The sequence below is a fragment of the Lynx rufus genome, unplaced genomic scaffold, assembly GCF_022079265.1.
Source record: "Lynx rufus isolate CCGP_SWC_20201006 ecotype Redwood Valley unplaced genomic scaffold, mLynRuf1.p SCAF_6, whole genome shotgun sequence".
Taxonomy (NCBI): Eukaryota; Metazoa; Chordata; class Mammalia; order Carnivora; family Felidae; genus Lynx; species Lynx rufus.
This window is the reverse complement of record NW_025814878.1, coordinates 137,910,707-137,927,254: the sequence shown is the minus strand read 5'-3', so window position 1 is coordinate 137,927,254 and position 16,548 is coordinate 137,910,707. Positions and strand designations below refer to the sequence as shown.

General features: G+C 39.2%; 1 protein-coding gene and 1 non-coding gene across 2 annotated transcripts in view; one reads left to right on the top strand and one right to left on the bottom strand.

The window, feature by feature from the left end:
• The window catches only part of CDKAL1 (CDK5 regulatory subunit associated protein 1 like 1), a 664,701-nt gene that overhangs the window by 373,873 nt on the left and 274,280 nt on the right, over window positions 1-16,548 (bottom strand). The window lies entirely within an intron of this gene.
• On the top strand, window positions 12,701-12,807 carry LOC124529445 (U6 spliceosomal RNA). The gene has a single exon (XR_006966344.1). It is a non-coding gene; the product is annotated as a U6 spliceosomal RNA (small nuclear RNA).

Here is a 16,548-nt window from a genome sequence, read left to right as displayed (position 1 = left end):
TAAACCAGTCCTGCAAGAAATTTTAAGGGGGACTCTCTGAAGGGAGAAAAGATGAAAATATATATATAAATACCAAAAGCAACAAAGATTAGAAAGCACCAGAGAACACCCCAGAAACTCCAACTCTACAAGCATCATAACGGCAATAAACTCATATCTTTCAGTACTCATGTTAAATGTCAATGGACTCAATGCTCCAATCAAAACACATAGGGTAACAGAATGGATATGAAAACAAGATCCATCTATATCCATCTTATGTTTATAAGAGACCCACTTTAGACCTAAAGACACCTTCAGATTGAAAATAAGGGGATGGAGAACCATCTATCATGCTAATGGCCACCAAAAGAAAGCTGGAGTAGCCATACTTATATCAGACAATCTAGATTTTAAGATAAAGACCGTATCAAGAGATTCAGAAGGGCATTCTATCATAATTAAGGGGTCTATCCATCAACAAGACCTAACAATTGTAAACATTTATGCACCAGATGTGGCAGCACCCAAATATATAAATCAATTAATCACAAACATAAAGAAACTCATTGATAGTAATACCATAATAGCAGGATACTTCAACACCCCACTCAAAGCAATGGACAGATCATCTAATCAAAAAATCAACAAGGAAACAATGGCTTTGAATGACACACTGGACCAGATGGACTTAACAGATATATTCAGAACATTTCATCCAGAATATACATTCTTCGCCAGTGCACATGGAACATTCTTCAGAATAGATCACATACTGGGACACAAATCAGCCCTAAGTAAGCACAAAAAGATTGAGATCATACCATGCATATTTTCAGACCACAACACTATGAAACTCGAAATCAACCACAAGAAAAAGTTTGGATAGGTAACAAATACTTGGAGACTGAAGAACATCCTACTATAAAGAATGAATGGGCTAACCCAGCAGTTAAAGAAGAAATTAAAAAGTGTATGGAAGTCAATGAAAATGATAGCACCACAACCCAAAACCTCTGGGACACAGCAAAGGCAGTCATAAGAGTAAATTAGATAGCAATCCAGGCCTTCCTAAAGAAGGAAGAACGATCTCAGATACACAACCTAACCTTACACCTTAAGGAACTGGAAAAATAATGGAAAATGAAACCCAAAACCAGCAGAAGACAGGAAATAAAAGATTACAGAAGAAATCAATGCTATCGAAACCAAAAAAAAAAAAAAAAAAAAAATAGAACAGATCAATGAAACCAGAAGCTGGTTCTTTGAAAGAATTAACAAAATTGATAACGCACCAGCCAGTTTGATCAAAAAGAAAAAGCAAAGGACCCAGATAAATAAAATCAAGAATCAAAGAGGAGAGATCACAACCAACACAGCAGAAATAAAAACAACAATAGAATATTAGGAGCAATTATACACCAATAAAATGGGCAATCTGGAAGAAATGGAAAAATTCTTAGAAACATACACACTACCAAAACAAATAGGAAGAAACAGAAAATCTGAACAGACCCAGAAACAATAAAGAAATCAAATTAGTAATCAAAAATCTCCCAAAAAACAAGAGTCCAGAGCCAAGATGGCTTTCCAGGGGAATTCTACCAAACATTTAAGGAAGAGTTAACACCTATTCTCTTGAAGGTGTTCTAGAAAATAGAAATGGAAGGAAAACCTCTAAACTCTTTCTATGAAGCCAGCATTACCTTGATTCCAAAACCAGACAGAGACCCGAATAAAAAGGAGAAAAATAGACCAATTTCCCTGATGAACATGGATGCAAAAATCCTCAACAAGATATTAGCCAACTGGACCCAACAATACATTAAAAAGATTATTCACCACGACCAAGTGGGATTTATACCTGGGATTCAGGGCTGGTTCAATATCTGCAAAACAATTAACGTGATTCATCACATCAATAAAAGAAAGAACCATATAATAGATGCAGAGAAAGCATCTGACAAAATACAGCACCCTTTCTTGATAAAAACCCTCAAGAAAGTAGGGACAGAAGGAGCATACCTCGAGATCATAAAAGCCATATATGAATGACCCTATGCTAATATCATCCTCAATGGGGAAAAACTGAGAGCTTTCCCCCTAAGGTCAGGAACACGACAGGGATGTCCATTCCTGCCACTGTTATTCAACACAATATTGAAGTCTTAGCCTCTGCAGTCAGACAACACAAAGAAATAAAAGGCATCCAAATCGGCCAGGAAGAGGTCAAACTTTCACTCTTTGCAGATGACACGATACTCTATATGGAAAACCCAAAAGATTCCACCAAAAAACTGCTAGCATTGATTCATGAATTCAGCAAAATTTCAGGATATAAAATCAACACACAGATATCAGAGAAATCAAGAAATCGATCCCATTTACAGTTGCACAAAAAAACATAAAATACCTAGGAATAAATCTCACCAAAGAGGTGAAAAATCTATACACTGAAAACTAAAGAAAGCTGATGAAAGAAACTGAAGAAGACACCAAAAAATGGAAAAAGATACCATGCTCCTGGATAGGAAGAACAAATATTGTTAAAATGTCAATACTACCCAAAGCAATCTACATATTCAGTGCAATCCCTATCAAAATAATAGCAGCATTCTTCACAGAGCTAGAACAAATAATCCTAAAATTTGTATGGAACCAGAAAAGACCCCAAATAGCCAAAGCGATCTTGAAAAAGAAAACCAAAGCAGGAGGCATTACAATCCCAGACTTCAAGCTATACTACAAAGCTGTAATCATCAAGACTGTATGGTACTGGCACAAGAACAGACACTCAGATCAATGGAACAGAATAGAGAACCCAAAGATGGACCCACAAACGTATGGCCAACTAATCTAATTCAAGAATGAACCTGGACCACTTGCTTTCACCATACACAAAAATAAACTCAAAATGGATGAAAGACCTAAACATAAGACAGGAAGCCATCAAAATCCTCAAGGAGAAAGCAGGCAAAAACCTCTTTGACCTTGGCAGCAGCCCCTGCTTACTCAACATGTCTCTGGAGGCAAGGGAAACAAAAGCGAAAATGAACTACTGGGACCTCATCACAATAAAAAGCTTCTGCACAGCGAAGCAAGCAATCAGCAAAACTAAAAGGCAATCAACAGAATGGGAGAAGATATTTGCAAACGACATATCAGATAAAGGGTTAGTATCCAAAATCTGTAAAGAACTTATCAAACTCAACACCCAAAAAACAAATAAACCAGTAAAGAAATGGGCAGAAGACATGAATAGACACCTCTCCAAAGAAGACATCCAGATGGTCAAACGACATGTGAAAAAATGCTCAACATCACTCATCATCAGGGAAATACAAATCAAAACCACAATGAGATATTACCTCACACCTGTAAGAACGGCTAACATTAACAACTCAGGCAACAACAGATGTTGTTGAGGATGGGGAAAAACAGGATCTCTTTTGCATTGTTGGTGGGAATGCAAGCTGGTGCAGCCACTCTGGAAAACAGTATGGAGACAAGACATTAAAAAAAAAAAATTAAACCACTCTGTACTGTCATTATTTTAATTAAAAGTAGTCTATCTTGACACTAACATAGTAGGAGTGTCATGATGAAGGATCACACATTTACCTTCAGGAAAAGTTCACTAGATTTTCCTCCTATCTCTCATTTCACCAGCAACCAGTAAAAATCCAAGCTGGTCTACAAAAAACACTGCTGCAGATCATCCTATGTCATCTATCTAAGTTTCCTTACATTTCTATAATAATCTTTACAACTGAAGACGTACAGATAAAAAATAGCAAGGAAAAAAAAAGGCTTCACTGAATATTATCCTGAGTCAGATGACACACCAACTGATACACATAGAAATATAGTAACAGTAATAATTCCAGTTGGATTTTCAGTATGTTCTATTTGTAGCTAGTGGTTCACTCCCTGGGAGACAAAGTCCCACACCCCTACTAGCAACAACTGTTTTCTTAATGAGTTTACCAAAATAGCATGGTGGAAGATGATAACATTCTGTCAACCATAAAGCACACAGTTTCCCAAAATATTTCCTCTATCCCACCTACAATGCTATTCTTAGTTTTATACAACAATGAAACCAGTACAAAAGATTAATGCTGAGCTAGTATCCGCACCATTCAAAGACAGCACCAAAGATACTTACAGTCACCAAATTATACTTGTTAGCAAAGCAAAAATAGCTGGCTGACCATTAAAGGTCTTCCAGGCTGACCTGGAAGACAGGTACAACGTGACTCTACTACAGACATGAATTAACTTACGAATAGCCAAACTAAAAACAAAATAGGGCCCCTGAAGGCAATTATGTATCTCCTACCACAGAAGACTTTATTTACCCACTGTGTGTATTAATCCTGAATAGCCATATGTGATCACATCAAGGCATGTGTATTTGTAAATAACAAATATATATGACTTATTCTTTCAGGGCACCTGAGTGGCTCAGTCGGCTAAGCATTCTAATCTAGATTTGGGCTCAGGTCTTGATCTCTTGGTCATGAGTTCAAGCCCTGCATCGGGCTCTCAACTTGACAGCATGGAGCCTGCTTGGGATTCTCCCTCCCTCCCTCCCTCCCTCCCCCTCTCTCTCTCTCTCTCCCTCTCTCTCTCTCTCTCTCTCCCCTTCCTCTCTCTCATGCACACTCTCTCTCCCAAAATAACGAAGTAAACTTAAATATATATATAGCCAAGTGGATGTATAAAAAGCACAAACATACAAGCAAGCATGTGTGAGTGCACAGGCGCATGTACACACACACACAGTTTCCCCATTTCCACCATTAAATGTTCTCAACATCTTGGAGGGTGTTTTTTTCGTTGGTTGTTTTTGGTTTTTAGTTTGGGTTTTTGACTTTTCGGTACAAATACCCGGCCTCCTTACCAAACATACTGAATCAGAACATGCAAGCACGGAACCAAGGAATCTGTACGTGTAAAAAGTAGTATGATTATCGTATAACAAAGCTGAAGGCAAATTTACATAATGATATCAGAAACAACATTTTATTTACTTCCTGTGGCTTAACAGTTAACATTTAACTGCTATTAAACTAAGGAACGCTAAAGCTTCACTTCCAAATAATTTTTTTTAAGTTTATTATTCTTAAGTTTATTTATTTAGAGCACGAGCAGGGGAGGGGTTGAGACAGAGGATCCCAAGCAGGCTCCATGCTGTCAGCGCGGAGCACAACCTGGGGCTCAGGTCCACGAACTGTGAAATCATGACCTGAGCCAAAGTCGAGAATCGGATGGTTAACCAACTCAGCCACCCAGGCACACCGTTCACTTCCAAATATTCTGAAGGACAATATGTGGGAAGTGATCTGTAGCCAAGACTTACCTCGGGGTTAACCTCCTGAAGGCTTCGCAATGAATGTATCAACAACAACCACAACAAGCCCTGAATAACAGACCTCAGAATGTATTAAAAAGTAAAGGAATATCAGCAAGGAGAGTTTATTGTTTTTGCTTCCTCAGTGGCTCTGGAGGCCGACGTCTGCCAGGGTGAAATCTCACAGGAAACACTAGCTGACGTTAATTCTATAACTTATAACAGGTACCACATTTTGGCGCCTAGGAGAAGAGGTATTGTTCTAACATGGGTCAAAACATCCTGGGATAAGAAAAAAAAATCTTTTATTTCCACTGTGTTGAAACTAGAAAGCTAAAGTCAGATAATTGTCTAATCTGTGTGGGAAAATAACTTAAAATTGTTTGGGTCAAATAATGGTGTAATTACGTAATGAAGAGAGAAGAGGTGTTTTAAGCCAAAATGGAAAAGTAATGCCTAAGCATTTATGCAATTACCCACCAATTTCAACAAATTCTCCAAATTTGAATATTTCAATTCTAGTTAGCACTAAATTAAGTAAAATTCAATTGTCCATCTCTAGCTTTTAGAGAGTATAAACTAAGGCAGGATCACAACAAAAATCAGTTACTGGAGACAAAATGAGGGAACTAGCAGGTCCTAAAAGGACAGCTAACTGTCCCACCCAAACCTCCGTGGGAGGAAAGCGTCTCCCACTCAGGCCTCTTGCCCAATATTTTGGGGCAATTCTCCTTCATACATATTACACCGTATTTCCTTGAAAGACTGTAGGATTCCCTTTCAATTCAGTGACAGCTCCTTTTTTTCTTTATTGGGGCAAGAAGAGGGAGAGATAAAAGCTACCCCTATTAAGTATAGAATTTAATCCTTTTTAAAGAACTATTATGCTGTTTCTCAGAAACATTAGGACACAAAAAGGATTTTACACCTCAGATGGAGGGAATAACGTAAATGTAAGAACTGGAACAGGAACAGTAAAGAATAATAGTTTCAAGATGAATAATATACCAGTTGAGAACTTTCTTCCCAAGAGGCAGGTCATAACCCTAAGGAAGCTGCCCTCCAAAGGAGGCCAAAGTAAGTCGTAGGACACCTCTGTCTCCCCAGTAAACCTCGATATACAGGCAAACACCAAGGTATGGAATGTTTCCTTTTTTAAAAAAGAATCAACCGATGCAATACGTACAACGGTTTATCCAAATATTATAGATCAAGCCAGGTGCCTGAATGCCCACAGCTCCCAAACAGTATGAAACAAGTTAACAGGAAAGCTGTTTATTGGCATTTCCCAGAGTAGATCCCTTGCCTACCCTTAAATGGTTTTTCTTCCTGTTTTTCAGTAGATTGCATAGGATAATTCTTCCTTATATTCCCAAATACCTCCTATCCTATTTTACTTTTTCCCCCTAGATTAAATCAGGAAAACGGGTTCATTTTAAGATTTTTTTTTAGAGAAAGACATTCTAATTTGGCTTAATAATACCACTTCTAGGGAGGCTTACTGATTGCAGATAGGAGTGAAAATTGCTTTAACTCTTGTGAAGACAAACCTGCTAACAAGTGTTAAAAGCCTTACTGTATTTTCCCCAAAAACTCTATTTCCATTCTGACAAACATTCATGTTTAAATGCTCAATTTGTATACACCGTATAAAAAAAAAAAAATCTTTCCGAGTATGGAGTCCTAAAAATAAAACACTCTTGCTGGCATAGTAATAAATAGTAAGCCAATAGTTACACAATGCTTACTGCGTGGAAGGCACTATTTTAAGCACTTTACATATATTAGAGCCCTTTTAATCAACCTCATGAGGTCTGCGTTGTTACTGCCCTTCTTTTACAGATAAAGAAATTGAGACAGAATGTGACTAAGTAATTTATTAAAGGCTAATGAGTGGTGAGACTAGGATTTGAAACAAAGACGCCCCAGACCATGCTGCTTCAAGATAGACTCAAACTGCCAGGCTAACGCACAGTGCTTCCACTGGTATCTCCTGATATCCATGACCAAAGGTGAATCCTAAGTCATCTAGATTTCATCACTACAAAAGAAAGATATCAGTAAAAGCAACTAAAACATATATAACACACGGTCAATTCTCAAAGAAATTCTATTGACATTTTTGGATCCTTTCATTGCTGGAAAAACTCAACCACTTTCTTTTTCCCTTATTTGTAAAAAAAAAAAAAAAAAAAAAAGTCACTTGTCAGCTACAAAAATGTTAACATGAAACAGCCATAAACCCTGCGCAGTCACTAGTCACCAGATGCACACTCCAGCGGAGTATTTACGCCAGGAATAAGATTATCTCTTTCTTGTCTCATTCAACTTGCCACAGGATAGCTGTAGTGTAAAGGTGAGTTTCTAGATATGATTACCTCTTGATGCTTTTATTTTTTTCCAAGTTTATTTATTTATTTTGAGAGAGAGAGAGGAGAGAGAGCATGTGTGTGCAAGCAGGGGAGAGGCAGAGAGAGGGAGAGAGAATCCCAAGCAGGCGTCCCATTGTCAGTGTAGACTCCAACTCAGGGCTCAGTGCCATGAACCATGATATCATGACCTGAGCTGAAATCCAGACGCTTAACTGACTGAGCAACCCAGGCGCCCCGGCCTTTGTTTTTTTTTTTTTTTTTGTTTGTTTGTTTTTTGTGGGGTTTTTTTGAGAAAATATTTTTATAATATACCAATCTATTACATTTGTGGTTACAGAATAACTGAAACTCAGACAATCAAACAGCCTTTGTCACACATCATCAGCCTGATTTGCTTCAAGATGTATCTTTTCCCACTGCCATTTCTTGAAGACAGCTTCAAATTAATGACACAGTTACCCAGCTAACTCACTACCAAAAAATGCAGGTATAGCGTATCTGTGGGACATATACTCTTTCTCCTTGCATCTATATAGAAGGAAAAGGAGGCCAAATCGAAGCTCCCGAAGGATCTTTTCAATGCTCAGGAGGAGGGATCTTGTGAGGAGGAATGGTGTTAACTCACATAACACACTCTCTCCCCCATTTTTGATGTGCACAGACTCCTTGGGAGGTATCCCTGAGACAGGTGGTAGGGGCTCTGGTTTTCAGAGAAGAAGCCACAAGTTGGAAGAATTTACAGGACGCAGACTAATTAAGGGCCAGGAAGAGTGTAGGCACCCACCTCTTTTTTACTTACAGTAACGAAGATTCGAGGGGTTGTTTTGGTTTGTTTTATTTTGGAGGGGGAGACTGTTTGCTTCATCTGCATTATTGTAATGGAGAAATGTATTAGTAATCTGACTAGCTTTACTGAGATAAAACTGACATACAGTACACTGCACATATTTACAAGATGCACTTTGCAGCACCGGGTGGCTCAGTTGGTTGAGCTTCCCGGGTGGCTCAGTTGGTTGAGCTTCCGACTTGGGCTCAGGTCATGATCTCACGGATCCGGAGTTTGAGCCCTGCATTGGGTTCACTGCTGTCAGCACAGAGTCCGCTTTGGAGCCCCTGTCTCCCTCTCTCTCTGCCCCTCCCCTGCACGCACACGTGCTCTCTCTCCCTGAAAAATAAAATGTGCACCTTGATGACAGTTGATAAACGAATGTATCTGTGAAATTATCAACCCCGAAGGTTTCTTGTATCCGTTTGGTTTTTTTCCATCCAGTCTGTCACCTCTCCAGCCCAGGAGCCAGAACCCCATCTTTCTCTCACCATTAGTATTCATGATAAACTAGTTTTGTAGCATTTTATATAAATAGACTCATAAGGTGTACACTCCTTTATGTCTGACCGCTTTCATCCATACTGTAGAGTGTATGAACAGTGCATTGTTCTTTATTGCTGAGTTCTATTCCATGGATTCCATGTTTTGCCAGCTTGACCCCATGAGGCCATGGGTCAAAAGCGGGAGATGGAAAGGCTAGACAGGAGAGAAAGGACTTGCTTTTCCTTATCTGCTTCCCATCTGTTGGTGGCACCAGTTTCTAACTCTGATAGAGTTTAACATCAGCACTCTTAACCGAAGAGCCAATACCTTAAATCTCATGATCTGCTCCAAGTATTTATTATGGCTGCTTCAAGAAAAAGAAACGTAAATGGTACAAAAATTAAGACAGAAGAAATGTGTTGCCTGCTTCCTGTAGCCTAGATAAAGATAAGCTTAGGCTGAAAGCAAGGAGGGGAGAAACAGATCTTTGATATGAGAGGCCCTCTCCACCTCTATAACCCAAAAAAGCTCAAAGTTCAGTAATGTGGACTCCAGTACGGTTCAGACACAAACCAACCAACCAACCAACCAACCAACAAACCAACCAAAAAGCCATGCTAGTGGAAACAGAGCTAAAGCTTGCGAAAACAGAGGCTGTGAAGTTAGAAATTTCCCAGGAGAGCGGAATGGAGCCTGGAAGACACCTGACCTACCCCACAAGGGTCCTTTCCCAAGCACCTCCCTCTAACAGGCATACCCGTGCCTAACAAAGATGACAATACACTTCCTTGTGAAAGTGCAATTAAGGTGCAGCACAAAGACAGGGAACAAGCAGAGGCCAAGACAGGGCAGGAGCAGGCTCTGACAGGCTCAGAGGCAATGACCAGGCAGGGTCTCTGCTACTATGATTACTGCAAATGGAACTGACCATAAACCAACTAGTAGCCCACTTAGTCTTAAGGGAGTTGATTTGCCAAAGAAACCACGAAAAAACGCTAAACGTCTAAGTCAATGGCTCTTAAACTAGAAACCGCACTTGATGCTTTGGGAGGTAGTGTTGAAGGACATACCACTGGAGCCCCTGTTCTGAGTCATTAGGTCTGGGGTGACAGCCCATAATTTGCTATGTGGCTGGTCCCGACCACACTGAGAACCACAGATTTGAGGCAACCTGAGGTCCCTCCCTCCCAATTCCCCACAAGAGGTGAGAGAGTTAGTGCAGCTGCAGTTTCCAATGGTCGTTCAGTCCTTCTCAAAGGCCACCCCTGAGAGGCCATGGGAGACCAGGGAAAAGGAGACACTCTCAGAGATAAAAATCACTAAGAAATTAACCTTCTCCCAGTACAGGGGCACTCAACTCTCCTGAACTAGGAAAGAGTGATCACTGATCCTTGTGTGTACTTTTCCAGTATCCTCCTTTAAACATGGGAACGTCTACTGCAATCTCCCTGGTCTGGCTTGAGCACCATGGATAGACATGTTATTCTTTAGCCACAGGGGGCAAGACCATGAGATGCTCCCTCAGATGTGAGAAAGAAGACAATACATCACTAAAGATCCTGCTGTTGGAACTAGATGAGACCTGGAAAAGTCCTTTTTTGGGGAGGCAGTGAGAGCGTTTCATCTAAGGGCAAATTTTCATTAAGAACACGCGTATTGGGGCGCCTGGGTGGCGCAGTCGGTTAAGCGTCCGACTTCAGCCAGGTCACGATCTCGCAGTCCGTGAGTTCAAGCCCCGCGTCAGGCTCTGGGCTGATGGCTCGGAGCCTGGAGCCTGTTTCCGATTCTGTGTCTCCCTCTCTCTCTGCCCCTCCCCCGTTCATGCTCTGTCTCTCTCTGTCCCAAAAATAAATAAACATTGAAAAAAAAAAATTAAAAAAAAAAAAAAAAAGAACACGCGTAAGAGGAAAAATGTATACGGCTATTTGGGAGTGGAAAGGGTGAACGACAGGACACGCTGGTATACCCCGCCCTGGACTTGGTCCCATTCCACGTCCTAAAAGAATACTGGTTTTGTTCAAGAATGGACCCCTCCCTCCTGTCATCCTCCTTTCGCAGGTCAAGATGAACTCACTGTGTCTTCAATTCTAGAGTATTCTAGGGCATGATTAATCAAAGGGAAGTAATTCCTTTCCTCCTCTCATAAACGGTTAGCCCAGGAACTCAGACCTAAGCCAATTGGTGCACGGCTTTCTCAAGGAACCAAGAATTAGTTCATACTTGTACAAGGATAAAATTCAATGAAATGCACTGAGAGTTTGGGGGAAATAGTCTCTTAAAATATTACCCCTTCCTTTTCCAGATTATGAACTAAAGACCATTTGACCCTAAGGCTAAAGCCAAAGGAAGATAGAGTCAAAGAAATCACAGAAGAATGCAGACAACACCACTGGATTAAGGTGTATCTCCTAACTTTGAGTTCTACAAGTCACTGTATCTCATTATCATTAGGATTTCTACGATCTACAGTCAAAATGTATGGATCCACATAACGAACAGGGCCACCAAACCCATTAAGAGCTTCCAAGAACCAATTAAATAGTGTTTGTTGCCATGACAATTTGTACCTTCCTTAATCTGAATAATTTTCTATGCATTTGCATTCTCTCTAGGTGCCAACTGTGAGAAATGCCTTGTGCTGGGAGATTTTGAGGATAACAAGATGGACAGTCCTTTCCTTCGAACTAGAAGAGAATTCTAGGGTTAGGACATTATAGAAACTCTATGAGACTGTTGGAGGAATTTCCTGGGTTTCTGAAGTTTGAGTGTTGCTAAGTAAGACTCCAGAATCATACACACACCCCACACCCCCTCAAAAAGTACATCCTTCTAGTTCAAGCCTAACATTTTACAAACAAGAAATGGAGGGGCACCTGGGTGGCTCAGTCAGCTAAGCGTCCAACTCTTGATCTCAGCTCAGGTCATGATCTCCCGGTTTGTGGGATCAAACCCCGCATCGGACTCTGTGATGACAGTGCAGAGCCTGTTTTGGATTCTTTCTCCCTCCCCCTCTCTCTGGCCCCTCCCCTGCTTGCTCTCTCTTTTAAAACAAACTTTAAAAATTTTTTTAATTAAAAAAAAAAAATGAGTAAGAAATGGAGACCTAATGATTCAGCTAATTGACTTGAAGAAGCAAAAACCAGGTTTTCTAAAATGTAATCTAATACTTCAGTACTGGTTGTTCTCAACCTCTTCTCCTGCCCAAAGACAGTGCTGAGATTTGCCCCAGTCATACCCACAAAGTGATCATGAATGAAAGGAGATGAGAGAAGAGGTGGGGTGTCAGAGCATCACTCCATTTGGGAGGGGCAACTTCTTTTATTGCAGTCTTACTATGTTAGAGTTATATGCAATTTTCTTTGGTTTGTTTTGGATTTTTTAATGTTTATTTATTTATTTTGAAAGGGGGGAGGGGCAGAGAGAGAGAGAGAAAGAGAGAGAGAGAGAGAGAGAGTGACTGACTGACTGATTGAAAAAGACAGAATCCCAAGCAGGCTCTGCATTGTCAGAGCAGAGCCCGATGTGGGGGCCCAAACTCACGAACTATGAGACCATGACCTGAGCCAAAGTCAAGAGTCAGATACTTAACCGACTGAGCCATCCAGTTGCCCCAGTTTTGGATTTTTAAATTTGGTCCCAAAATACAGGACTCTAAAATTCATTTTTTAAAAAAAAATCCTTGCACTCACTTCAGTAGCACATATACTAAAATTGGAACGATACAGAGAAGATTAACATGTCCCCTGCCCACAGATGACACACAAATTTGTGAAGTGTTCCATATTTTAAAAAGGAGGGAAGGAGGGAGGGAGGGAGGGAGGGAGGGAAGGAAGGAAGGAAGGAAGGAAACTCCTTTATGACACAAATCCTCTGCCTTAAGAAATAAAATAGAATGAAGAGAATCTTGAATAGTAGCTCATATTATCGTGCTCAACTTCATATAATTTTAAAGTGTTATGGGGATCTAGGACAAAACATAATATTGGACTTCTGTCACTGGGTTTATTTTATTTATTTGAAGGAAGTGAAAACGAGTCATATTTCTACTATATTTTTGCTAGTCATCATTCTAAAGTTAGATGAAAAAAATTCAAGTTATGATAATGTCGTTGATTGATAATAATCCATTTTAAAATAGACCAGAAACCTATTTTAAACATCTATTTACATAAAGAAATCCATTATCATATTCACACTGAAAATAGTCTCTCCAAGTACTGAAAGGCACACAGAGTCTGTTGGCCTACAAGCCAAATCTCTTCTGTACAGATAAGACACCAAAATTATTAATGCCAATCCGCTACCATACTCAGTTCAGAATTGAAGGCTACTTTTTGTGTTTTGACATCTCGATCTTCTGAGCCTGAGAACGAAGACTGTTTATCAAGACGCTTGAACACAAGACTCTACCTAATGATGGCTACCTATTTGGTGTTAACACATGTAACTAAACTTGAAGGATAACTCCTTGCATTTCATCAACCCACAGAAGTTTCAGTGGAATGAGAAAACAAGTGGATAGACCTAATATAACTAATATCTATATTACACTACTCATTGTATTAAGTATGCAGGAATTGAAGTGAATCTGTTAAAGACCAAATACAAAGATTACACTCTTGAGTTTTTGATGAAATCTTATGACTGACTCTTGTATACACACACACACACCCCACAAGATTCTACAGACAGTGGGAGTATAAAATGGTGTGGCTACCGTAGACAACGGTATGCCAGTTCCTCAAAATATTAAACACAGGATTACTATGTAATCCAACAATTCCAATTCCAATATACACATAAAAGAAATGAAAGCAGGGACATAAACAGATATTTGCACACTAATGTTTATGGCAGTATTATTCACAATAGCCAAAGGTAGAACAACCCAATTGCCCATCAACGGGAGAACACATAAATAGAATGTGGTACATAGATACAAAGGACTGTTACTCAGCCTTAAAAAACGAAATCCTGGGGGCGCCTGGGTGGCTCAGTCGGTTGAGCGGCCGACTTCAGCTCAGATCATGATCTCACGGTCCGTGAGTTCGAGCCCCACGTCGGGCTCTGTGCTGACAGCTCAGAATGTGGAGCCTGCTTCAGGTTCTGTGTCTCCCTCTCTCTCTGCCCTTCCCTCGCTTGTATTCTCTCTCTCTCTCTCTTTCTCAGAAATAAACATTTAAAAAAAGTGAAATTCTGATAAAACATGATAAACCAGAAGGACACATGTTATATGATTCCACTTACATAAGGTGCTTAGAATAGTCAAGTTCATAAAGACAGACAGGTGAATAGTGGTTGCCACAGCAGGGGGGTCTGGGGGTTATTGTTTAATGGATACACTGTTTCAGGATGGCACCATAAAAAAAGTTCTAGAGGTGGATGGAGGTGACCCCTGCACAAAAATAGGAATGTACTTAATGCCACTGAATGTGACACTTAAAAATAGTTAAAACGGTATATTTTATGTTATGTATATTTTACTACAGTAAAAACCAAAACCAAAACAAAAGAGTAAAACACTGGTTAATGACAACAAGGCATCATAAAAGCTTCAAAAAAAAAAAGCAAAAAAAAAAAGCTTCAAAAAAAAAAGCAAAGTTCTATAAATAATTTCAAGAGTTCACAGGAGCACTTAAAGATCAAAAATGAATCCCAAACTCCTGCTAAAGTTCAACATAAATAGACTGAAACAGGCACCATAGTACTTTTTATAGATCTCAGCTTTCTGTGATCCCTGTAATGCGTGCCAACAAAGTCCCATGCCTAAAATATAATAAAAGCATTAAAACAGCAGTTTTTCTCCTCCTCTGAAGTTGTCTTTCCCACACTGAAACAGAGCAACAGCAGTTCCACACTGGTTGTTTGTATTTCATCACTGTTTTCAGACAGAACAAGAGATCTGCTGCCTACACACCATTCCTCTGCATCAACACCCATTTTCTTATGCAATTTTAAGTCCTGTTGGCAGGTTAAAGACATTTTTTTCCAACCACAAACAAAAACTTCTTTTGATACTCTATGTGAATGTTCAAGGAAATGTTCCCAATTAAAAGAAAAAAAAAAAGACTATTTAAAACAATAATATGGAAGTATGTCCACAGTCAAAAAAAAAAAACTTAAGTTCTAGATATAAGGCATATAAAGACGACATAGCTACTTTGTTGAAAATCACCTGTCTTTATTTTTTCAATCAGGAACTTAGGAAATGTTAAAAGAACACAATGCTGAAAAAAAAAAACAAGGCAGAACCACATCACTGAGTCTCCCATTCAACTCCATGGACAGACTTTTTTTTTTTTTTTTTAAGTTTGTTTTTGTTTTAAAACATTGCTTTGCAACAAACCCTATAATGGAGTGTTTCAATCCAACTGTTCTTTCTTAAGAGTTATAGATAAAAAGTAGCTTTGTACTGGAAATTTTTAGTTTTAAAAACACTTAAATCTTAGTACATACTTTTAATATATGGTAAATACATGTCTGTTGTTATTAACAAACCTTAGTAAAACTAGACAATCAAAAAGGTGACCAATGAGAGCTAAGACTTCTATGTACCTGTAGGCAATGCCAGGCACTGTTCACATATACACTTTATATATATTAATTAAATTAACCCTGAAAACAACCTTGTGAAGTAGATGCTACTATTATTCCCTATTTTACAAAGACATAACAAAGGCATGGAGAGACCCAGTTGTTTGACAAATATCTCAAACATCACGGAACCACTTAAATGGTAGAGATAATACATAAATCCCGGACAGTCCGGCTCTGCCATCCATTCTAACTGTCACACACAGTACCTGTCATAATACGCTGAGAAAATAAAGATCATTTTGATAACGCTGAGCAAGTTATTCAATAATGTAATATAAAATATTTCAGTCTCTTTTTGATCATAGTATTGTTTGCTTTCTTAACAAAACACTAACGACTGCATTAGAGAGTGTCATTCACGGGATTAAACACACTAGTAAAATCTAGATTTTTGGTGCTATCCACGACCAAGAAGGAAGGAAGTCACAGAGACTGAGGCCTACATCTTCATTTTTAATCTTTTTCTAAGTTTACGATCAACGTGCAAGCACAAAAACAAAGTTAGTGCCAACAGGGTTGGTAGTTCCCTCGGTCAAGAAATGATTATATCGACGATAAAGTGTAGATGACTAACCGAACTTTTATAAATGGACACACAGTTGGAATTTTTAATAAATTAGCTTCTAGATGATGAAGTGTAGGTAAGTTGTCCAAAACAATTAGAGGTTTGGAGGAAGGACTTGGTTCATGATACGTATGACTCACATGTGTCTCACGGCAAAACAAAAACCACCAGACATTTATCTCTTAAAAACAAAAGACACTGAGTCTGGCACCAGCCTGCCAAGCAAGAAATACCATGTGCAAGTCAGACACTCGTGTGCCGTTTAAAAATAAAAAAGAGAGATAGGCATGTGATGAGTGATGACTCCTAAGCCTGACCTTCTCTGAAATACACAATTCCATTTATAACTTCCCCCAAACATCAAAAC